Genomic DNA, 26,811 nt, shown 5'->3' on the forward strand with positions numbered 1-26,811 from the left:
TGACATGTGCATTTTCGTGGAACAGTTTCATTTCAGCAATAACGTTTGAGTTTCTCCAAATCATTGTCATGTGGTCAGTCATAAAAATCTGAAGTAAAATGATTAAAATCTAAAATTCGACAAAGAAGAGAGCACCATGCTCTGCCCTATGGGAACATTGCTACACTGGGGTATATTGGCGGCTAAAGAAATGAGCGCATAGAACTCAGAGATAGCCTGTAGGCCAATGAAGCAGTGGCCTGTAACTTCCATCAACAACTAAGTAAAATACATAGTCCTCAAGTCAACAAATAAAAACAGTTCCGGTTCTTTCAATCACATTCATCTCTCTACTCAGCCTACTCAGCCTCCCTTGTATTAAATCATTACATTATTTATACTTGTACTTTTACTTTTGATACTTAAGTATATTTAAAACCAGGCACTTATAGACTTTTACTTAAGTAGTATTTCACTGGGTGACTTTCACTTTTACTTGAGTCAATTTCTATTAAGGTTTCTTTACTTTTACTCAGGTATGGCAACTGGGTACTTTTTCCACCACTGGGATTAAATTGTACATTTTCCAGGCCTACTGGTGACATACAGTATGTAATGGGGAATTAATACAAAATAAACATTCAAAGGGCAAACAATTCACAGAATGAAGCAATGAATGGTGCAAGAATTGGAGGGAGACAGCTGATCACATTCTGGAGAGCGGAGTGCATGCATTCTGGAGAGAGACGAGCCATATCTTCGCTGCACACCCCTCTCCTTCTTCTTGTTGCAACATTTCAAGACACATTATTTTCCACACTAGATTTTAGATGCTTTTCACTGACAGACGCAACTCAATCAGCTGCCCATAGGCCTACACACTTGTGATTTGAAATAATCCTTTTTTTAAAAGAAGCTAATGATCCTCTGTGGCTAAGTCAACTCACTGGTGAAGTATTTGGAAAGTTTTTATGTAAACAGACAATTTTGGCAAAAGAATCGACTTACATGCCAACTTTCCTTTCCAATTTGCAAGAGGCTGAAACCAGAGAACTGTATGCGATGACGAGATGCTCATGTTTCCACCCTAATAATGGGAGTCATTGTCCCAAAGGTCGGGAAGGCAGGCGTCAAGCTTAGGTCTGCATATTATGCCTATAGAAACGCATTGGGCTTATTCTGGACAGATTTTGGCGAGAGTGAGCCCTCTCGCTTTTCGCCTCTTCCTCTCTGCTGAAACTCTCTCCCTGGACAAAACATCCGAGTGAGCGAAACAGCATCCCTCTGTCTTACTATATGTAGCCCGTGTCTCTGATGCTGTCTGGCCAGAAATAGAATGACTAACCATACTCTTTTGGTCCAGACAGCATCAGTTACATGGTCTACACATACTGAGACAGCTGTTTCGCTCACTTTATCCGAGAATAATGTGTCTTTCTGTAGGCGTGCGTCTCGGTCAAATAAATGATCAACGTTTCAATATTTGATTTGGACAGGAAAGGAGGCATGGTAGGGTGGGACAGGGCATGCCCATAACTCTGGCCCTGGCCATATATTAACCCGTATAGCAGCCACTTTAGTAGTGGCATGGACATGCCCTTTGCTCTCTCCGCAACTGTCCTCACTAGACTGTAAAACGAGCACTCATAGTTCTCTTCAGTTAGATATCTTCATCATGTCGTTTGCACAGATTCAGAAGCAGCCACGTTTTAGATTTCCTCACTGATTAGAAAGTGCAGAGGTGTATTGCTTTGCAGAGAGTCTTGCGTCTATCTGTTCTGAGAGCAGTACAGTGCTATCACAGTCATCTCTGTCTGTCTACAACATCATGTTCAACTGTGCTGGTAGAGGGATGGCTTATCGCCTTTGTCCCCGGCTTCAAAAACACAAAACCGCTTCTGAGAAGTCAAATGTCAAAAGACAGTTATAAAACAAACTACGCTATCCACAATCTGAGCTTAGTAACATCACCACCCATCCCACAGCTAACGCCTGCCGACTGTAAAGGGGTGAGTTTTGTCTACGCCCCTGCCCTATTCCGAGGTTCTTATAACTGTATATGGGGGGTGTAGGAGGAAAACAGTGTCTGTCTGTCAATTTCATCCTCTGTGTCACGTTCTGACCTTAGTTCCTTTTTTATGTCTTTATTTTAGCTGGTCAGGGCGTGAGTTGGAATGGGCATTCTATGTTGTTTTTCTATGTTTTGTTCTGTTGTTATATTTCTGTGTGTTTGGCCTAGTATGGTTCTCAATCAGAGGCAGGTGTCAGTCGTTGTCTCTGATTGGGAGCCATATTTAGGTAGCCTGTTTTCTATCGTGTTTTGTGGGTGGTATTATCCTGTGTTAGTGTTTTCACCATACGGGACTGTTTCGGTTGTTTGTTTGGACGTTTGTTCAGTGTTCTATTGATTTATTAAATATATCATTATGGACACTTACCACGCTGCACATTGGTCTGATCCTTGCTACTCCTCCTCTGAAGAGGAGGAATTCCGTTAAACTATGCCACCTCTACATGACTTGCACATCTCATTAAGACTCACCTCAAATGGTTTATTCTGTAAGTTATGCTTTTGTATTTCTGGAAAAAAATGTGTTCCCCCCCCAAAAAGAAGACGGCGCTGTTTTGAAAAGTTAACTCCTCAAAATGAGACAAGGGCTCATTAACAAATAACAAATGGTACTCAATATACAAAACAACATTTGAACGGGTATATATATATATATACACACACACACACACACACACACACACACACACACACACACACACACACACACACACACACACACACACACACAGTAAAGACTAAATATAAGACAAATATTTTTAGATCAAAACATGAGCACTTCCTTTGACATTTTAGTAGATTTCCCTTACAAATGTCACCAGCTTAATGTTCTAGGCCTGTCAGTAGTATATCAAGAGAACTGTCACCACACTTTGATCAGTGACATTTGATTTCCCTCTTATCCACTAACACACCATTTTACAACATGTGAACTTTAACCCTACGTGGTAAAACCAAGCCCCTATTAACTTCTTCCTCTTTGACCTTTACGTAAATGTACAGTAGAGTGTGATGGGGCTGATAAGTATTCTAGACGTAATCGTTCAACACCACAGAGCAGGGGTTCTGTTTCCATCGCCTCTGCTTTGTCTCTCCGTCTGGGGGCTTTCATGGCTAAAAATAACAGGTGGGGTTAACCGTTTCCACCCTCGAGCCTGGCTTCTTTCTTTTTTTTAACACCCAACATTTTCATACAGATCAAAGTGTTGATGGGGTTTATTTCTGACAGGCATGGCTCCAAAAAGAGATTCTATTCAAAAGATGGTCTGAATACTCAACTGAATATGGAACAGTAGGTCTGAAAGTATTCCGTTGTGAAGTCTAGTCACACATGCGGTACAATTTTACAGTGCAGTCCGACTTCTTTCTCCTCAAAGTATGCAACAGTTGGCGTAGGACATGCTTCTGGGTAATCAAAACATTGATCAACAGAAGTCACCATTGGTGGTGCCTTTTTGATTGTCTGCTATCTACACTTCAGATGAACTGTTAACGTAAACGTACAACTTCCCAGGACCACATTTGCATGGCTGTGAAGTGATACTGAAAAGAATGTGATACTGTAACGCAACTCATATAGTCGTACTGATAGAGGTCACCGCACCTTGTATTCTCAGTTTGAATATGACATTGCGTCTGTAAGAGCCTCAAAATAACGTCGAACCAACCTCCTAATGAGGCCCTTCAACTGAATGAATCTATAAAGTCACAAGAGGGCCACCATCAAACTCTATCTACACTTTTGACTGTGTTTCAGTCACCAGTGAAGGGGCTACTCCGGGATGCTGGCCATCTAGGCAGAGTTGCAAATAAAAAGCCATGGCTCAGACTGGCCAATAAAAATAATAGATTAAGATGGGCAAAATAACAGACACTGGACAGAGGAACCTTGCCTAGAAGTCCAGCATCCCAGAGTCGCCTATTCACTGTTTACGTTGAGACTGGTGTTTTGCGAGTACTATTTATTAATGAAGCTGCCAGTTGAGAACTTGTGAGGCATCTGTTTCTCAAACTAGACACTCTAATGTACTTGTCCTCTTGCTCGGTTGTGCACTGGGGCCTCCCACTCCTATTTCTATTCTGGTTAGAGCTAGTATGGGCTGTGCTGTGAAGGGAGTAGTACACAGCGTTGTACGAGATCTTCAGTTTCTTGGCAATTTCTCACATGGAATAGCCCTAATTTCTTAGAACAACAATAGACTGATGAATTTCAGAAGGAAGTTATTTGTTTCTGGCCATTTTGAGTCTGTAATCGAACCCACAAATGCTGATGTTCCAGATACTCAACTAGTCTAAAGAAGGCCAGTTTTATTGCTTCTTTAAATCAGAACAACAGTTTTCAGCTGTGCTAACATAACAGCAAAAGGGTTTTCTAATGATCAATTAGCCTTTTAAAATTATAAACTTTGATTAGCTAACACAACGTGCCATTGGAACACAGGAGTGATGGTGGCTGATAATGGGCCTCCGTACACATATGTAGATTTTCCTTTACAAATCTGCCATTTCCAGTTACAATAGTCATTTACAACATTAACAAAGTATACACTGTATTTCTGATCAATTTGATGTTATTTAATGGACAAAAAAAATATATTTTCTTTAAGAAACAAGGACATTTCTATGTGGCCCCAAACTTTTGAACAGGTTTACTTGTGACCTTATTGCTATTCTAGTCATTCCTTAAGGTTTATTGAGAATCAAGAGGCAGTCATTTCACCTCTGCTACTTCAGGATCACTCATCCTTGCGATGTGTCTCAGACAGCCCACATACATAAGCATTTCAAACACAGAGAGCCCGTGTTTATTTTCTGTTTCAAAGAAATGGATGTCAGCTAATGTGACAGGCTTTCTAGCCAGGCCTAGAAACTTCTAAATGCCTTCGGTCATCCAATCCAAACACTGTTTAGATTGCCTTGAGGGTTAAAGTGCAGCGACAGCGCGAGAAATACGAATAACTCACCCAAGCAGTCAAAGCAAAAGGTTTTCATGAGACCCCTCTGAGTAGCCCCACCGCCCCTCTCAGTTCAGCCCTGGCTGTTGGTGTTGGATCAGGTTTTGTCATTTCAGGTGGTGTGGCGCATTGTTTCCTGCGACGACTGCCAACGGAGCGGTAGACATGTGGTATTTTTAGCACCTGAGCTTCCTGAGGCCGGCCCATGGAGAGATGATCATGGGAAAACACTCATGTAAGACTCCTGACTACACAAATTCCAGGGACTTGGTTAATTATTTCGCCCCCAGTGAAATACTTCATTAGCTGAGCTCAAAAAGAGCCAGAGTAAAGAGAAGAGAGAGAGATGTCAGAGAGTAGGTCTGAGCAGTGTGATGTATTAAGTAGACCTGTTGGAACATCACAATGTCCAAACTCTCACACCAATATACAGCGGGACAACATGAGATGAGAGGAGTCACCAACAATTATAGTGACAATGTTGGTGATTTTAATGGCAGATTTCCCTCCCACGCAACCACAGGATATGGAAACCACACTCCTGAACATGAAAAAAAAATGTAAAGGGTGCTTGCTTACAGGGGGGTCTGGCACGTTCCAATTGCGGAAGTGCTTTCATGTAACCTTAGCAGGCATAGTGAAAAGCACATAATATCAGTTGTCAACAAACATCCAGTAGTCTTTAGTCACGTGGGGTCGTCAACACATTTTATACATCTCAGGCCGACATTCGAAGCTATTTGATCTATTCTAACCAACACAGGTTTGTCGGGAATACTCCACTCTGAATAAATGGTCTGCATGCCATAAATGTACAGCATATGACATTTACTTGAATGCCATAAATGTATAATATTTGACATTTACTTGACTTTGGGTTTAGATTAAATAAAATATCCTGCATTTTTGGAGCATTTCACCTGCCCAGTAATATAACCCTAAAAACCGACACACAATCGAAGCTTATTGTAAAATAGACACAAATAACTTAATCGAAATTACACAAATTTAATTTTGTGTGCATTACACGATTTTCTTTATTTTTCCTTTCTTTGTTTCTTTCACTTTTATTTAACCAGGTCGGCTAGTTGAGAACAAGTTCTCATATACAACGGCGACCTGGCCAAGATAAAGCAATGCAGTTTGACACGTACAAAAACACAGAGTTACACATGGAATAAACAAACATACAATCAATAATAGAGTAGAACAAGTCTATATACAGTGTGTGCAAAGGAGGTAAGATAAGGGAGGTAAGGCAATAAATAGGCCACGGTGGCGAAATAATTACAATATAGCAATTAAACACTGGAGTGATAGATGTGCAGAAGATGAATGTGCAAGTAGAGATAATGGGGAGCAAAGGAGCAAGATAAATAAAACAATACAGTATGGGGATGAGGTAGTTGGATGGGCTAATTACAGATGGGCTATGTACAGGTGCAGTGATCTGTGAGCTGCTCTGACAGCTGGTGCTTCAAGTTAGTGAGGGAGATATGAGTCTACAGCTTCAGTGATTTTTGCAGTTCGTTCCAGTCATAGACAGCAGAGAAGTGGAAGGAAAGGCGGCCAAAGGAGGAATTGGCTTTTGGGGTGACCAGTGAAATGTACCTGCTGGAGCGCGTGCTACGGGTGGGTGCTGCTATGGTGACCAGTGAGCTGAGATAAAGCGGGGCTTTACCTAGCAGAGACTTGTAGATGACCTGGAGCCAGTGGGTTTGGCGACAAGTATGAAGCGAGGGCCAGCCAATCAGAGTGTACAGATCGCAGTGGTGGGTTGTATATAGGGCTTTGGTGACAAAACGGATGGCACTGTGATAGACTGCATCCATTCTGTTGAGTAGAGTGTTGGAGGCTATTCTGTAAATGACATCGCTGAAATCGAGGATGGGTAGGATGATCAGTTTTACGAGGGTATGTTTGGCAGCATGAGTGAAGGATGCTTTGTTGCGAAATAGGAAGCTGATTCTAGATTTAATTTTGGATTTTAGATGCTTAATGTGAGTCTGGAAGGAGAGTTTACAGTCTAACCAGACACCTAGGTATTTGTAGTTGTCCAACGCATTCGCGTACATTACACAAATTAGCTAGGCTAACTAGGTGGCTAATGTTAGGGTTAGGGTTAGGTAACATGCTACAATAGCTAAGTAGTTAAGGGGTTAAGGTTATCGTTTCTGTCTTAATTAACCTACTGTCTTCATCTGTGATTGAAATTGACTGTATACAGAATCATGTACTGCACACGAAAATACACTTCAGTTTGCATTCAGACTGTTTAATATGGCTGACAAGTGGTAGGAACCTGCCTGTTGTACAAAACCTGTGCAGTTGTACAAGAGGAAGACACATAATATGTCTCTGCTGAGCCACAAACATGAGGCTCCAACCTCTTAACTGAGGGTAAGGATACTGAGGATACTCTGAGTGGTGCAAACATAAAAAACGTTTCAGATACTCTCGGTTTCACTTGTGAAATCCTTGCGTGTGTGACCATTTTGCAGTCAGTGTGTAGGTTACTGCCAAGTCAAACCTGTATTTAAGTCCCCTGTGTTCATCATTATCCTGGGGGGAGAGTGAATCTACATAATTCTCACAGCTTGAGTCACACTCGTGTCACACTACTTTTTGACTGCTTCCCGGCAGGGCAGTGGGAGTGTGGGGAGGAGTGTGGTTATCCCTAAGATGACTTCAGATGATTCAGGTTCAGACATCTGTAGACATCCTTGATTTCTGGGAAAAAAAACTTTGGTTGTGTTTCAGATCATTCTATATCTACAGTGCTGGTGGACAGACCCAAAACAACAATATTTGTCACTGTCACAATACCTATGGAGGTCAATGTAAGCGCAACAAGTCCGTAAGCTTCAAGGATCGATTGGCTTGATGAGTTATGATCCTCTGTGATCTTCATGTTTGTAGAATGCCGTTCAGTGACATGATGCCATGTCTGTAAGGGCGGTCATGGCCTTTACAGTCTTGCCCAATCTTGTAATTTCTGTCAAGGGTAGCCTGTTTATCAAATCAAGCAACTTCAACTGGACATAATGTATAGGATCAGTTTACGCTCCCTAAATCCTAACATTGCATGTAGCCCCTAACACAGTGTTTGGGGTAAAGTTGTTCTATACCAACTTGCTTCAAATCCATTCTAATAGAGATACATTGAGAAGAGGAAGTGCAAAGGGTCTCTTCTATTGTGATGCCACCTGGTGGAGAACGCAGTCAAAGTCCAACACTGGTCTGTGAATCAGCATGTTGGTGATGTGCAGTTCGCAAAATAATTTGTTCTTTTACTGACTCGAGAGTCGTTATTTGTTTTTCGGAGTGACTCGTTCACTTTTGTTGTTCATTTGACCTTCTAGTGCTGGCCACTGAGTCCTACAGCAGGGAAATAGGTCATGGGCATAGAGAAGAACTCATGTAATAATTGATCTCATGGTGCAAGAATGACTGCAATTAATTGATTGTTGAATGTTACGATGGACACAGCTTTGTAGAATCAAAACATATGTACAGCCTCTGCTTGGGGGGTAGATCAGCTTTAATATTGCAGGTAGATTGTGGCTTCCATCAATGTAATTGTTGGCATCATTTCTAATTCCCCATATATAAAAATATGTATATATATATTAATATATTTTTCTTTATTATTTTCGCCTAACCCTACCATTCCTACCCTAATTGAAGTAAACTAATGGACAACAACACTTAGGCTTTTACTTCCAGTTTACACATAATATGTACATTTTATGGACACTATCTTTTACAATAGCTATCTTTTGTTTGTTTTTAGTCCCATCCTTCAGCTCCACTCAACCCCTCCCATCTATCTCTGAACACCTTCTGGAGTTACCGCAAGTCGCAAAGAACACAGGAGCTGCCTCCACTATTCCAGCACGATTTCAACTTTTAAACTTGATCAGATCACATATGCTTAGTCTAACACAGTGACAACTGAAAAGTAGCAAAAACATTTGAATCCAATCAACTAAAAATATAGTCCAAACAACATCATCTATAATGTGGCTGTCAATGGTTCTGATTTGTGTGTGTGTGTTTGCGTGCGTTCGTACAAGTACAAAAAAAACATACTCACAATACTTGTAGAGACACGCCAATGCCTTCTTCCTCTCTTTCATGTTGACAAAATGGTCTATGACTTTATTTTTTGTTTTCTATTGCTACCTGGCTAAAAAGCTTGCTCGCTAGCCTAACTTCCTTTCATGGGCAACGTTAGCTAGTTAACGTTTGCCTCCTACATCTAGCTCCGTATTGAACTCCTATCCTCTCAGTTCAGAGGCACAATATATGAATTTATGGTAGGATCAGAATCACTGTTATATTCACTAACTAAAACGAAATCCCGATTTCCATTCGTGGCCAATTTAGGAAAAGGCCAATTTTAGCTAGCTAGCAACCAGAGGACAACAACGCAACGAGATGCAACGGAAAGTTGTTTCTGTCAATGACATTATTCTCTCGATGGAGTGAAGAGTGAAGCCAAATCCAAACTGGCTTCCCTTGACACGTTTGTTGTGGTGCGTCAGGAGCTATCTCAGTTTAGCTCAACAATAATTTGGCTATTATTTTATGCTTTTTTTTATCAAGGGAGGCCAAAGGCTCGCTGGCTTCCCCACTGGCGGCAAAAATGTCATACTCTTTTTGACCAGACAGAATCAGATAGATGGCCTACTCATACAGAGACAGAGGGCAGGGGGTTTCACTTGCTTCGATGCTTTCTCGGTGAGATACATTCAGCCTCTTGCGAATTGAAGGAAAATTATGAAAATACGGAGACAAGATAAATTATTGTATTTGTTTTTTTTTCTTTTACAAGTTTACGTCTAAATAGTCTAGATCACAAATGACGGCTCCAACATTCTCCTATAATGAACGAGAGGCTCGTATAGACCAGACTCATTTGAGTTTTCAGTTCATTGTTTGCCGGTAGGAAGACCTGCCTGCTCTGGGCATTGCTGACTCAAATGAACAACATTTTTCAAACAATTCATTTTTTGGACTGAACGAGTCGAAAAGATCAGTCAGTAAAAAGAGCCAAACTTCCGTCACTACATACATGGTAAATCCAACTCACTTGCACCATCATTGTGTGTGATGACTTGGCTTTTTGTGAGATATTCTAGTTATTTCTGTAAGACCACATGTAGCATAAAGGAACTCATGGAAAGTTTTCTAGCATATGAGGAAACACAACCAGATGAACCAGTACCTGATAATTCCACTTTATGTAAAAAAAAACAGCACGATGTCCCCTGGTTACCTAATAACTCAGTGTATCACAGTATACATCACTTCCCCTGCCCACAGAGATGTTCTCTGAGAGCCAAATCACATTTGGAATATAATGCACACTCCTCCAGGAACCTCGGTTTCCGTGTAAACCAGAGATATTGGGCTGGGAAGTATTGTGCCACCTCTGCAATATTGTGTAATCCCCTTCCATTATCAGATGTGGATTCTTGTTTTTTCAGTATACTTTTTGATCACACATTTCACGTAAACAAGCACTTGGGAAGTGTGCCACTATTGCACCGACGTGCTGTAGGTTTTACACAGATGCAATGTTTTGGGGAGTGGGGTTGTGGGTGGAGAAAGAGGTAGAGCTGTTGACCAGTGTATCATTAGGAAGCATCACAGTCTTCCTCCCAGAACATATTATATAGCTTTATGAATCTCCCAGAGCAAAGTTGAGATTTTATTTGTGTCCCAATATTAGGTTGTGTACAGTTTGACATGTTTTCCCAAGAAACCTTAATATCTCTTTTGAGGATGTCATTGTAATGAGACAGCCACAGGACACAGCATGTATGGCAAAACCTCCACTGGTTATTCCCTTTTGTTGCAGTGGATGGCCTGCAATAACCTCTGTGTTGACTGATGGCCTGGGTGTAACGGCATTCATTAGAAGAAGGTGAAGACCAAGGTGCAGCGTGGTACGTGTTCATATTATTTAGTCTGACTGAACACTGAATACAAAATAACAAAAGGAATAGCCGAAACAGTTCTGACAGGTGCAACAAACACTAAACAGAAAATTACCACCGACAACTAACAGTGGAAAAAACAGGCTACCCAAGTATGGTTCTCAATTAGAGATAACGAAAGACAGCTGTCCATGATTGAGAACCATACCCGGCCAAAACATAAAAATACACAACCTAGACATACAAACATAGAATACAATTCCCACCCACATCACACCCTGACCAAACAAAAAATAGAAACATACAAAGCAATCTAGGGTGAGGGCGTGACAGTCCCCCCCTAAAGGTGCGGACTCCGGCCGCAAAACCTGAACCTATAGGGGAGGTTCTGGGTGGGCATTATCCACGGTGGCGGTTCTGCTGAGGGACGTGGACCCCGCTCCACTTCTGGCTCGGCCCACTTTAGTAATGCCTCTGGAGTGGGAAACCTCACCGCCGACCCCGAACTAGAGGACGCCACTGGACTGATGGTTGAGTCTGGAGTGAGTGGCAGCTCCGGACTGACGGGCGGCTCTGGCAGCTCCGGACTGACGGGCGGCTCTGGCAGCGCCGGACTGACGGGCGGCTCTGGCAGCTCCGGACTGACGGGCGGCTCTGGCAGCTCCGGACTGACGGGCGGCTCTGGCAGCTCCGGACTGACGGGCGGCTCTGGCAGCTCCGGACTGACGGGCGGCTCTGGCAGCTCCGGACTGACGGGCGGCTCTGGCAGCTCCGGACTGACGGGCGGCTCTGGCAGCGCCGGACTGACGGGCGGCTCTGGCAGCTCCGGACTGACGGGCGGCTCTGGCAGCTCCGGACTGACGGGCGGCTCTGGCAGCTCCGGACTGACGGGCGGCTCAGGCAGCTCCGGACTGACGGGAGACTCTGGCAGCTCCGGACTGGAGGGAGAACCTGGAGGGAGGAGACCTACAGAACGCCTGGTGCGTGGAGGAGGCACCTGATGGACCGGGCTGTGGGAAGGCACTGGAGCTCTGGTGCGCAGCCTGGGCACCACTCCTCCAGGCTGGATGACCACTTTAGGCCGGACCCTCCAGAGTGCAGGCACAGGTTGAACCGGGCTGTGGGAGAGCACTGGAGATCTGGTGCATACCACTCGTACCTCTCCCTTAGGCTCAATGCCCACATTCGCCCGGCACGGGCAGAGCGCAGGCATAGGACGAACTGCACCCTCCTGCCGGCGCAGGATACCCTGGACCGAAACGGTGTACTGGTGACCAAACGGGCTGAGCTGGCACAATCCGCCCTGGCTGGATGCCCACTCTCGCATGGCACTTGCGGGGGGCTGGCATATAGCCCTCTGGGCTATGAGCGCGCACTGGCAACACCGTGCACTTCATCGCATAACACGGTGTCTGACCAGTACCACGCTGCTTCCGGTAAGCACAGGGAGTTGGCTCAGGTCTCTTGCCTGACTCCGCCAATTTCCCCGTGTGCCCCCCCAAATTATTTTGGGGGGCTGCCTCTCGTGCCTGTTGCGCTGCCGTGCTAACTCCTCGTAGTGTTGCCGCTCAGCCTTAGCTGCCTCCAGTTCCTCCTGCGTACGGCGATACTCCCCAGCCTGTGCCCAGGGTCCCTTGCCTTCCAGTATCTCCTCCCATGTCCATTTCTCCAGGTAGTGCTTGGTCCTTTGGTGGTGGTGGTTCTGTAACGGCATTCATTAGAAGAAGGTGAAGACCGAGGTGCAGCGTGGTACGTGTTCATATTATTTATTCTGACTGAACACTGAATACAAAATAACAAAAACATTTAACATAAAAAGAATAGCCAAAACAGTTATGACAGGTGCAACAAACACTAAACAGAAAATAACCACCCACAACTAAGTATGGTTCTCAATCAGAGACAACGAAAGACAGCTGTCCCTGATTGAGAACCATACCCTGCCAAAACATAGAAATACACAACCTAGACATACAAACATAGAATGCCCACCCACATCACACCCTGACTAAACAAAAAATAGAAACACACAACACAATCTACGGTCAGGGCGTGACACTGGGCTGATTTCCTCAAACCCTCCCTGGCTCCAGACAGTGTCTCTCTGATGTCACCCGGCAGACGGGCACAAGGAGGCGACAGGTTCTCTCTGCCTCTGCTTCTGTGATTCCTTAGTCACATGTTTTTCACAGGACTTCCCAACTCAGAAGCAGAGTCAGTAAGGGTTGCAAATGATGACTACAGAGTTTCCTGAATGTGTGTGAATGAGTGTATTGGTGTAGGTATATTTGCATGTGAGTATGTCGACTGAAATTTTCTGCTATGCCTTTATTTCCCACCAGTGAGTGACACCATTTACCATACATTGCTGCCCACATTTCCCACAACCTTAACATAAGTAAGTACATTGACTAGAGAGCTGCATAGTTTCTTCATGTCTTTTGTCATTTACAACTTGCTTTATTCCAGTCCTCAACCCCATGGAACAGTCTTTTTACAGTTTCCATATTGGAATACAGGATCATTTATTACACCAATTAAATGTGGAATGGAGAGATGTAATTGATACACTGGGTATCATCATCTACCTCAGTAATATTGACATTAAAACCTATACACGCTGAGGAAATTAGCAGCCGTGCCAGTAACTGTGCCGTCATGTAAACAGTTCTGCTTCGAATGGAAATGTTTTATCGTGTCACACGTTACCTCCTCGAACACTGTTGAAGACGTGAGAGGCGTGTTGTTGTGAGAGGTGTGTGTCACAGTGGAAAACGTAGCTTCCAGGAAACACCACGTTCACAGATAGAAACCGTCACGTGTGTATCCAAATATATCATGTTTCACTGCGATTCACCACTTCGAGATGGTTTCGGTCTGGTCGGAAGCACACAGAGATACAGGCGCACATACACAATCACAACAAAACATCCCAAACGAGACATTCAGTAAGCAAAAGAGAAGTGAGAAAAGTAACCGAGCCATATCCTGTAACAGGCCAGATAATCATCTTGAAACTATGACGATACAATATTGTAAATTCTCTCCAACGAATCAAGTGTTACTAACCTACAGTACAAGAAACAAACAAAATATAACTAAATTGAAATGTGTACAAACGTGTATTCATTTAACACTGGCATTGGGGAGCGATTCTATATCGGAAAGTTAAACATTATTCAATATATTTGGATTGCAGAGTGTCTTTTCCCTCCAATGTGTACTCCTATCCACTGAGACTTGTTTTGTCCTTCTTCCAGAAATGTGCTGTGTGATGCAGGTACCAGAACATAATTCTATGAGGCTGAGTCATGTTTAGGATTGTGAACTATAAAAATGGGGTTGGAATAACATTTAATCCGCTTGAAACATTGTCCAAAGCAGTGTAATTACAATGTAACGTGATTCAAAATCAAATCAAAGTTTATTAGTTGTGTACACAGATTTGCACATTTTATCGCAGATGCAGTGAAATGTTTGTGTATCTAGCTCCAACAGTTCAGTGATATCTAGCAATACAAAACCATTCACAGATAATCCAACATATAAAATGGTAATACATTAATAAATATCAGAATGATCAATGTCATCGTCCGAAATATTTCTATATATATATATATGGTACCAGTCAAAAGTTTGGACACGCCTACTCATTCAAGGGTTTTTCTTTATTTTTTACTATTTTTACTATTATAGTGATATCATCAAAACTATGAAATAACACATATGGAACCATGTAGTAACCAAAACAGTGTTAAACAAATAAACATTTATGTTAGATTTTTGATTCTTCAATGTAGCCACCCTTTGCCTTAATGACAGCTTTGCACACTTGGCATTCTCTCAACCAGCTTCACCTGGAATGCTTTTTCAACAGCCTTGAAGGAGTCCCGACATATGCTGAACACTTGATGGCTGCTTTAATTTAATTAGTCACATGCGCCGAACACAACAGGTAGACCTTACAGTGAAATGCTTACTTACAAACCAATGATGCAGTTTTAAGAAAATACCTATAAAAAAAAGTTTAAAAAAAGAAAGAGATAAGAAAAACAAATAATTATTTAAGAGCAGCAGTAAATAACAATAGCGGGGCTATATACAAGGGGTACCGGTGCAGAGTCAATTTGTCAATGAGTCGGGGCACCGGTGGCGAGGTATTTGAGATAAATATGTACATGCAGGTAGGGTTGTTAAAGTGGCTATGCATAGGTAATAACAGAGAGTAGCAGCAGAGCAGCGTAGGGGAGGGGGGGGGGTGCAAATAGTCTGGGCAGCCATTTGATTAGCTGTTCAGGAGTCAGAAGTTTATGGCTTGGGGGTAGAAGCTGTTTAGAAGCCTCTTGGCCCTGGTGATGTACTGGGCCGTACGCACTACCCTCTGTAGTGCCTTGTGGTCGGAGGCTGAGCATTTGCCATACGTCAGGATGCTCTCGATGGTGTATCTGTAAAATATTTTCAGTCTCCTGAGGGGGACCATGTCAATTTGGTTGAGGTCGGGTGATTGTGGAGGCCTCGTCATCTGATGCAGCACTCCATCACGCTCCTTCTTGGTCAATTAAACCTTATACAGCCTGGAGGTGTGTTGGGTCATTGTCCTGTTGAAAAACAAATGATAGTCCCACTAAGCGCAAACCAGATGGGATGGCATATCATTGCAGAATGCTGTGGGAGCCATGCTGGTTAAGTTAGACTTGACTTCTAAATAAATCACAGACAGTGTCACCAGCAAAGCACAAGCACACCGTCACACTTCCTTCTCCATGCTTCACGTTGGTAACCCCACATGCAGAGATCATCCATTCACCTACTCTGCGACTCACAAAGACATGGCAGTTGTAACAAAAAATCTCAAATTTGGACTCCTCATACCAATGGACAGATTTACACTGGTCTAATGTTCATTGCTCGTGTTTCTTGGCCCAAGCACGTCTCTTCTTATTATTGGTGTCCTTTAGTAGTGGTTTCTTTGCAGCAATTTGACCACGAAGGCCTGATTCACGCATTCTCTTCTGAACAGTTGATGTTGAGATGTGTCTTTTGCTTGAACTCTGAAGAATTTATTTGGGCTGACATTTCGGGCTGGTAACTCTAATGAACTTACCTTCTACAGCAGAGGTAACTCTGGGACTTCCTTTCCTGTGGCGGTCCTCATGAGAGCCAGTTTCATAATAGCGCTTGATGGTTTTTGCAACTGTATTGACTGACATTCATGTCTTGAAGTAGTGATGGATTGTTGTTTCTCCTTGCTTATTTGAGCTGTTCTTGCCATAATATGGACTTGGTCTTTTATCAAATAGGACTATCTTCTGTATACCAACCCTACCTTGCCACAACACAACTGATTGGCTCAAATGCATTAAGAAGGAAAGACATTCCACAAATGAACTTTTATCAAGGCACATCTGTTAATTGAAATGCATGAAGCTGGTTGAGAGAATGCCAACAGTGTGCAAAGCTGTCATCAAGGCAAAGGGTGGCTACTTTGAAGAACCTTAAATATAAAATATTTTTGGATATGTTTAACACTTTTTTGACATGATTCCTTATGTGCTCTTAAATAGTTTTGATGTATTCACTATTATTCTACAATTTAGAAAACAGTAAAAATTAAGAAAAAATGTTGAATGAGTAGGTGTGTCCAACTTTTGACTGGTACTGTATATCAATCAAATCTATTTATAAAGCCCTACTTACATCAGCTGATGTCACAAAGTGCTGTACAGAAACCCAGCCTAAAACCCCAAACAGCAAGCAATGCAGGTGTGGAAGCACGGTGGCTTAGAAAAACTCCCTTGAAACGCCAGAACCTAGGAAGAAACCAAGAGAGGAACCAGGCTGTGAGAGGTGGCCAGTCCTCTTCTGGCTGTGCCGGGTAGAGATTATAATAGAACATGGCCAAGATGTTCAAATGTTCATAGATGACCAGCAGGTTCAAATAATAATAATAACAGTGGTTGTCAAGGGTGCAACAGGTCAGCAACTCAGGAGTAAATGTCAGTTGGCTTTTGATAGCCGATCATTCAGAGTATCTCTACCGCTCCTGCTGTCTCTAGAGAGTTGAAAACAGCAGGTCTGGGACAGGTAGCACGTATATACAGTACATTCAGAAAGTAATCAGACCCCTTGACTTTTTCCACATTTTGTTACGTTACAGCCTTATTTAAAAAAAATCCTCATCAATCTACATACAATACACCAAATGACTAAGTGAAAACAGACATTTTTCACCTTAGCCAAATACATTTAAACTCAGTTTTCACAATTCCTGTCATTTAATCCAAGTAAAATGTCCCTGTTTTAGGTAAATTAGAACTCCACTTTATTTTAAGAATGGAAATGTCAGAATAATATTAGAGAGTATGATTTATTTCAGCTGTTATTTCTTTCATCACATTCCCAGTGGGTTAGAAGTTTACATACACTAAATTAGTATTTGGTTGCATTGCCTTTAAATTGTTTAACTTGGGTCAAACGTTTTGGGTAGCCTTCCACAACATCCTGTTTCCCTTGATCATCCTTTAAATGTTCCTACAACTTGATTGGAGTCCACCTGTCATTATTTCAATTGATTGGATGTAACAGTATAATTTTACGTCCGTCCCCTCGCCCATACCCGGGCGCGAACCAGGGACCTTCTGCACACATCGACAACAGTCACCCACGAAGCATCGTTACCCATCGCTCCACAAAAGCCGCGGCCCTTGCAGAGCAAGGGGAACTACTACTTCAAGGTCTCAGAGCAAGTGACGTAACCGATTGAAACGCTATTTAGCACGCACCGCTAACTAAGCTAGCCGTTTCACATCCGTTACACTCACCCCCCTTTTGACCTTCCTCCTTTTTCCGCAGCAACCAGTGATCCGGGTGAACAGCATCAATGTAACAGTATAATTTTAAACCGTCCCCTCGCCCATACCCGGGCGCGAACCAGGGACCTTCTGCACACATCAACAACAGTCACCCACGAAGCATCGTTACCCATCGCTCCACAAAAGCCGCGGCCCTTGCAGAGCAAGGGGATCTACTACTTCAAGGTCTCAGAGCAAGTGACGTAACCGATTGAAACGCTATTTAGCGCGCACCGCTAACTAAGCTAGCCGTTTCACATCCGTTACATGGACATGATTTGAAAAGGCACACACCTGTCTGTATAAGGTCCCACAGTTGACAGTGCATGTCAGAGAAAAAACCACGCCATGAGTTCGATGGAATTGTCCGTAGAGCTCAAAGACAGGATTGTGTCAAGGCACAGATCTGGGGAAGGGTACCAAAATATTTCTGCAGCATTGAAGGTCCCAAAGAACACAGTGGCCTCCATCATTCTTAAATGGAAGAAGTTTGAAACCACCAAGACTCTTCCTAGAGCTGGCTGCCCGGCCAAACTGAGAAATCGGGGGAGTTGACAAAGAATCTGATGGTCACTCTGAGAGAGCTCCAGAGATCCTCTTTGGAGATGGGAGAACCTTTCAGGAGGACAACCATCTCCGCAGCACTCCACTAATCAGGCCATTTTTGGTAGAGTGACCAGAGGGAAGGCACTCCTCATCAAAGGTACATGAGTTTGGAGTTTACCAAAAGGCACCTAAAGGACTCAGGAGGAAACAGGATTCTCTGGTCTGATTAAACCAGATTGAATTATTTACCCTGAATGCCAAGTGTCACGTCTGGAGGAAACCTGGCACCATCCCTATGGTGAAGCATTGGTGTGGCAGCATCATGCAGTGGGGATGTTTTTCTGCGGCAGGGACTGGGAAACTAGTCAGGATCGAAGAAAATATGAATGGAGCAAAGTACAGAGAGATCCTTCATGAAAACCTGCTCCAGAGCGCTCAGGACCTCAGACTGGGGTTAAGGTTCACCTTCCGACAGGACAACGACCCTAAGAACACAGCCAAGACAACATAAGGCTTTGGGAGAATTCTCTGAATGTCCTTGAGTGGCCCAGCCTGAAATTAGCTGTGCAGCGATACTCCCCATCAAACCTTACAGAGCTTGAGAGGATCTGCAGAGAAGAATGGGAGAAACTCCTCAAATACAGGTGTGTCAAGCTTTTGGCGTGTAATCGCTGTCAAAGGTGCATCAAAAAAAGTACTGATTAAAGGGTCTGAATACTTGTGTAAATGTCATATTTCAACTTTTTTATATATATAAATTTGCAAACATTTCTAAAAAAACGTTTTTACTTTGTCAGTATGGGCTATTGTGTGTAAATTTATGAGTATTTAATACATTTTCGAATAAGGCTGTAATGTAACTAAATGTGGAAAAAGTAATGGGGTCTGAATACTTTCCGAGGAAATTGTATACAGATGGGATCATAATCTCTTCTCTGTTTATCAAAGACCAAACAGTAGATGGCAGTAATGCACCTCAGAGAGAGAGAGAGGGAACGTGAGAGAGAAGTGAAGAGAGAGGAGAGAGGAAGAGGTGGATGAGAGCATGTCAACATTTGGAGGGAGATGGAATGAAAGAGTGAGATGAGAGAGATGTATGGCTGTGTAGTGTAGGGTATGGATATTGAGATGTGGGAAGCAGCTGAGACACTCATGGTGGTTATGTTTGAAGTTTGGGCTCCATGTATGGTTTAATAGGTGTCCAATCAGCCAGCATGATATCTATTCAAAGTTAAATTATTGTGTATGGATTCTATCTACTTATCTATTCACTTTCAGCTGGGGCCTCTAGATAGATGGGCATTTTGAGGACAAATACACTTAATGAGACAATAGCTAGTGCTTGACTTGTACTGAAATAAGTGCCGGTACTCATTTTGGGTGCCAGTACTGTTTTAACATTAGGTGCAGGAGCTCCACAAGACTTGTTTAGCTAATATTCTATAAGAGGAACAGGTGCTCAAAAATACTTTTTAGCTAATATTCTATAAGAGGAACAGGTGCTCAACAATACTTTTTAGCTAATGTTCTATAAAGAGGAACAGGAGCTCAAGCAGTAAAAAAAAAAAAAAAAAAGGTGAGGTGCCGGTACTGCCCAAGTCAAGCACCGACAGTAGCAACTCTTACTTGCATTTGAGTAGGAATACAATAGCTTTTTGTTATTGCAATAATGAATAGAATATGTACAGTACCAGTCAAATGTTTGGACACACCTACTCATTCAAGGCTTTATTATTACTCTTTTCTACATTGTAAAATAAGTCTTAAACAAATCAAAATGTGCTTTAGATTTTAGATTCTTCAAAGCAGCCACACTTTTTCCTTGATGACAGGTTTGCACACTCTTGGCATTCCCTCAATCAGCTTCACCTGGAACAGTCTTGAAGGAGTTCCCACATATGCTGAGCATTTGTTGGCTGCTTTTCCTTCACTCTGCGGTCCAACCCATCCCAAACCATCTCAATTTGGTTGAGGTTGGGTGATTGTGGAGGCCATGTCATCTGATGCAGCAATCCATCACTCTCCTTCTTTGTCAAATAGCCCTCACAAATATCAAATTTGTACTCCTCAGACCAAAAGACAGATTTCCACTGGTCTAATGCCCATTGCATGTGTTTCTTGGCTCAAGCAAGTCTCTTCTTATTATTGGTGTCCATTAGTAGTGGTTTCTTTGCAGCAAATTGACCATGATTGCCTGATTCACACAGTCTCTTCTGAACAGTTGATGTTGAGATGTGTCTGTTACTTGAACTCTGTGAAGCATTTATTTGAGGTGAAATTTCTGAAGGCTGGTAACTCCAATGAACGTATCCTCTGCACTAGAGGTAACAGTGCATCTCACAAAGACAAGGCAGTTGAAACCAAAAATCACACATTTGGACTCCTCAGACCAAACAACAGATTTCCACTGATCTAATGTCCGTTGCTCGTGTTTCTTGGCCCAAGCAAGTCTCTTTTTATTATTGGTGTCTTTTAGTAAATGTTTCTTTGCAGCAATTTCACTATGATGGCCTGATTCACACAGTCTCCTCTGAACAGTTGATGTTGAGATGTCTTTTGCTTGAACTCTCTGAAGCATTTATTTGAGCTGAAATTTCTGAGGCTGGTAACTCTAATGAACATCCTCTGCAGCAGAGGTAACTCTGGGTCTTCCTTTCCTGTGGTTGTCATCATGAGAGCCAGTTTCATTATAGCGCTTGGTTTTTGAGACTGCACTTGAAGAAACATTCAGTTCTTGACATTTTCTGTATTGACTGACATTCATGTCTTAAAGTAATGATGGCTTGTTGTTTCTCCTTGCTTATTTGAGGTGTTTTTGCCATAATATGGACTTTGTATTTGACCAAATAGGGCTTTGTTCATTATACCATCCCTACCTTGTCACAACAACTGATTGGCTCAAATGCATTAAGAAGGAAAGAAATTCCACAAATTAACTTTCAAAAAAGCACACCTGTTAATAATAGAAATGCATTCCAGGTGACTACCTCATGAAACTGGTTGAGAGAATGACAAGAGCGTGCAAAGCTGTCATCAAGGCAAAGGATGGCTACTTTGGAGAATCTCCTATATAAAATATATTTGTATTTGTTTAACATTTTTTGGTTACTACATGATTCCATATGTGTTATGCCATAGTTTTGGTGTCTTTACTATTATTCTACAAAGTACAAAACAGTAAAAAAAAAAGAAGACCCTTGAATGAGTATATTTGTCCAAACTTTTGAATGGTACAGTAGATGCATTCGTTAGACAACGGGAAAATAATTGAAGAATGCTTTGAACTGTCATACATCTCTCTAAATACATTATCATAGCCTACACACCACCCGTCTTTTTTTGGTGTTAAGCAATATGATAGTATCAGAGCCTGGAAAAGAACATGAAGGGCCGCCATGTTTTCAGTGCAGCCTCCTGCACCATGATTGACTCATTCTCTTCGAAATCATCACCATTAACTGCCGGTGTACTTATTTGAGTAAATGCACCATAAACACCACCATAAATGACTTTCAAAACATCCTGTGCATATGAAGAGCGTACAACACATACTTTGCTGGTGGATAGTCTGTAGTGTTGTGGAGAACATGGTCACGTTTGAATTACGATTTACATAGGAAATGTATGTAACCACACCTTGACCTGACTGACATATAGTGGGTTAGTTGTAGCCGACATCTATGTCTGGATGGATACAATTGATGGCGTCTTTAAAAAATGAACCATCCCATGTTAGATCTATAAGGTGATTAATGATCGTGTAACTTTGAGTTATGAATGCATAACCATTGGCCATTGCCGCAGAGTGTCAATGTCACGGACACCCATGACATTGCAGAGACATTGCATGACACTGCTCCACGGTGAGATAACACAGCTGCCTACAGCTGGGTCATTTATGCTTGTGTGCTTATCTTCATATTGACATACTTAAAAAAGGGACGGTTTGTGTGATCAAACCCACAATACATGTTTAAACCCACCTACAGACCACGAAAGTTTGGGCTATTTTGGTCATCTGATGGTAGACTCATTTGCTCATGATTTTATTTTGTATTTATTTTATCAATACGGTATCATGCCTGCCTTTACCCATGAGTGAGAGACTCAGAACATCCGCAGCTCTTCCCTCATCAAACATGCAAAGCAACGGGAGATGCTCTTGAACAACAATGCAGCAATGTCGAGCAATGCAACAACAATACACACATAGTCCAAAAGCAAGAAAAAAAACGAGTCCTGAATAGAAATATGTATCTAAATTGTGTGTGTATAGACAATATGGACAATGTATGAATAAAACAGGTTGTGTACAGCAGTACCTATACAGGATGAGCCATGACTAAAATACAGTATATACACATCTCCCCAGCCCCTGTGTGTTTGGCTTTCTATTCAGCCCTGGTAATGGGTGGGTGGGAGGAGAGCCTTCTGGCGTTTCCACTTTCCCCACATTAGCGCTGAGCCTCCCATCCTAATGACAGAGCGGGCATGATTGGAATCCTACAGGCTGTTATGATAGGAACGAGAGTATGTCCTCGCTGAATATTCTTGCCGGCGATGGCTGACTGGCAACGAGGGGAATAAATGGTGCTGACGTGCAAGGCTGCTTTGGATCCGGTGAATACCAAATGACATTTTACACAGAAAGTTGGATCGCGTACGTTTGTGGTTGAAAGATGGCAAAGTAACTCCATCCTCACAACCAGTTCAATCTTGCATAGGTTCTGGTCACTGCAACCCCACTTGCTGTATGAACCTAAGCTAGCTTCTCCGTTTTTTTTTTTTAAACTGGGATTACTGTCAGACAGGTGAGGGACAGAGAGATGTATCTATTCTTTGACAGAAGTCATGAGAGGTTCACAGCAGCCTATCTATCTGATCTCACACTCCTCTCCTTCACAAGACCCCCCTTCATCCCTAAAAGTCATTTCTGATATAGCGCCTGATATAGCTCACTCTCCTGTACTTTTCTATACAGAAAAATAGTTGGGCTTGTAGGGAGGGAGGGAGGCTGAATACCCTCTCACGTACACGCACTCCAAAGACGAGCAAGAGCCATACAGGAGGAGATTAAGAGACAAAGCAAGGCGTGTGACACGACACCGAGGGGAGAGTAGAAGCGGTACACTGAATATAGCGCATTGTGTCGCCCATAGAGCGACCGTTGCGAGAAGATTAGCAGGAAGATGAGTCAGATGCATACATATTCAGCTTCTCAATTCGTCATGAATTAGGCGGATGTGGCTCTGTTCAGTGGTCTGGTTCATGACAATGCAAATTAGCGCTGACGGATGTGTAATGTTCTCTGTGCTCATGTGCTGAGCTCCAAAACCTTGCCAGTTCCCAACATGATACTCACATGAACCACTGCCTGTTCACCCCGCTACCGGCCGGAAGGCGAGGTCAGTACAGGTGCATCAAAGTTGGGACCGAGAGACTGAAGAATAGCTTCTATCTCAAGGCCATCAGACTGTTAAACAGCCGTCACTAACACAGAGAGGCTGCTGCCTACATACAGACTTGAAATCATTGGTCACCTTAATAAATAGATCACCAGTCAGTTTAATAATGTCACTTTAATAATGTTTTCACGTCTTGATTACTCTTGCCATACGTATATACTGTATTTTTATACCATCTTTTGCATCTTGTCTATGCTGCTCGGTCTTCGCTCATCCATATCTTGTTATGTTTATGTTCTTGTTCCATCCCTTTACGTAGATTTGTGTGTATTAGGCAGTTGTTGTGGGATTGTTAGATCACATCGGAACTAGAAGCACAAGCATTTTGCTACACTCGCGGTAACATCTGCTAGCCATGTGTATGTGACCAATGCAATTTGATTTGATTTGACTTGGTACTTGCAGGAAGCTGAGAGAGAAGAAAACATGCTGCTAAAAAAGCATGCCGCATCTGTCAACACTGTCAGCATTACACAGCAGTGCTGGGACTCAATCACAGTGGGGAAGACAGGTCCGCAATGAAACGGCACAGATGCTCCGATGACCTTAGCCAACCTGGTTTGATACTCTGAACAAAGATTTAATTAGCGCTAAAACAAACACTCCAAGGGACCAAACGGTCAGAATATATAAAGTGGCCTGTGCTGTAAATCGCATCCCAGCAGTTTGACATTGAACAGCTCAGGAGGCCTGTGGAGAAACCCACCCATCATGTCATGTTAGCACACAACTCCTGCTCAGACATGGCGTGGCGCTAGCATTTTACTCACTTCAACGGCGGAGTACTAGCGCTCTGCTAATATTCAGCATGCAGTAGCTCACATAGCAGTCTGCTATCACACCCAGACACAACTTCTGCTGGTGCTGGATCTGCGTGTGGACTAGGTGAATTATAATATAACAGTTCTCAAGGAGGATTAGAGAGAGACCAAGTGAGGATCTATAAAGCCTTGGCTTCAGTCCTCCACATTTCTGAAATGAAATCGATATACCAATGATTGGATAGGTTCAAGATGTCTAGTCTGCTTTTCAAGAGATGAATCTCCCAGACACTCCATTGTTCTCCCATCTCCCTATTTAGAATCACTCCAGTGGTATGTAAGTGGCTAAATCTTAATGGTTGGGAAGTGTGTGTGGGTGACTTTGGGTAATGGCCATGGCCATCTGTGAAAGGGTACGATTGTGGGGGAGGTGGAAGAGCCGGACGGGAGTCCGACTGACTTGGCTAGTCTCTCTCTGGGTTTCCCCCAAGCAGATGGATCTGATGATGGGGATTTTGGACACCTTCAGGTGGGATCCATCTCCGTATCTCCCTGACAGAGTTGTGAATCAGTGGGATGTTTCCACTCACTCTGAACAGAACAATGTGTTAAAGCTGAAAGCCAAACAAACATCCCTGCCAGCACCAACCCCCAGGTTCAACCGAACCCCTACTCCCCTAACACACGCCTGCCAACATGACAAACTCTTTCCGAGCTGGTCCCTCCCACGGCCCCAACACTAGAAACCTACAGTAGCAGAGCAGCAAACAAACATCACACAGGCAGGTTTAGTCATATATATATTTACAGAATTTACAGAATATCTTCAAAAGGAAAATGTAAACAGTTTTACATGGTCGGTAAATGTGGCAGGGGAGAGTTAGCACTCATTTCATTATGTATGTGTAAAATCAAATCTGAAAATAATAAATTGACTTCTGTGCCAACGGAGTGCTTCAACCAAATCAATCAAATACAGAAAATTAAGTCAGTCTTCTAACAGGCTGACCACACCACTCGCGTCGCACCCACATTGCTCACGCACGCCAAAGAGCATCTGCGTTGTCAAGGGCTAAAATAGAAGTCAGTTCTATTTGTGATGCAGATTGCGTTGCAGGTCCTGCCTCTCCCAACTCCTCATTGGTTTATAGAAGCAGGTACCCATGTGCCATCTCCTCATTGGTTTTACCCACGTAGGTGACTGAAAGACGAACAAGGTCAGTGGCGGCAATGCACCTAATCTATGAAAGTTGCCAATCGCGATATAAAGTCTAGAGAAGAAAAAGCCTAGAAGGAGGAGAGATGACTAGAAACGATTCGGTTGACCATTACATTTATGAATTAATTGTCGGAGTAGAGGACCTTGTGCATTTCAAGTAAAATAACAACTCAATGTTTATATCCGAGGACAAATTGTTCCCAAATTGTTCCCAAATTAATGTAATTGGTTCAAGAGTTTGTTTTGTTATTTTAACCTGCGTGTCACGTTCACATTTGGTGTGGGGGGACAAAATAAATGTGCGCACGATGGCGCACGATGGCGCACGATGATGTACGCGCCCAGATGGTTTGGGTTCTGTGTTAGAAACCTTTCTTAATTTACACTGAGCCAACCGAGAGAGGAAAGACAAAAAGAGATGACTTCATTTACGTAAAAAAATAATAATAATTTGGCTCATAAATTACTTACCCACTAGGCACCGATGCTATTTCAACATCTAGTTGATTTACATTTGATTGAGTTGTCAACTAACTTGAATTCAAAGTATTACATTTAACCATCTTATTGGATTTAGGGTAAAAAATAAACAAAATAAATACAACAAATCCAGAAATTCCTTTACGTTGATTACTTTTTGCTAATCTCATCAGTTTCCACATTGATTCAACATCATCACATTGGATTTTATTTGTTGAAATGACATGGAAACAACGTTGACTCAACCAGTTTGTTGTGCAGTGGGTAATGTCCAGCATTAGTGACTGATCTAGCCAACTGCCATTGTCATTCATCCCAACTCAATGGTTTGAATATGGCACCTCCTGCTGGCCAATGGAGGGCATCACTAGCTACAATAATCTCGCTTGTGTAGGCTAAGCATAACTATTTCCGTCTTTCACAAAGATTTGTGGATATTCTTCCTTCCCCCTTCAAGTCCCTTGAACAGGTGCTTGAACATGAGAAGCTGACCATATTTTTTGTGTGGCCTGTCATATTCTGTTGACAGTAGGACAGTGA

The sequence above is a fragment of the Oncorhynchus keta genome, chromosome 1, assembly GCF_023373465.1.
Source record: "Oncorhynchus keta strain PuntledgeMale-10-30-2019 chromosome 1, Oket_V2, whole genome shotgun sequence".
Taxonomy (NCBI): domain Eukaryota; kingdom Metazoa; phylum Chordata; class Actinopteri; order Salmoniformes; family Salmonidae; genus Oncorhynchus; species Oncorhynchus keta.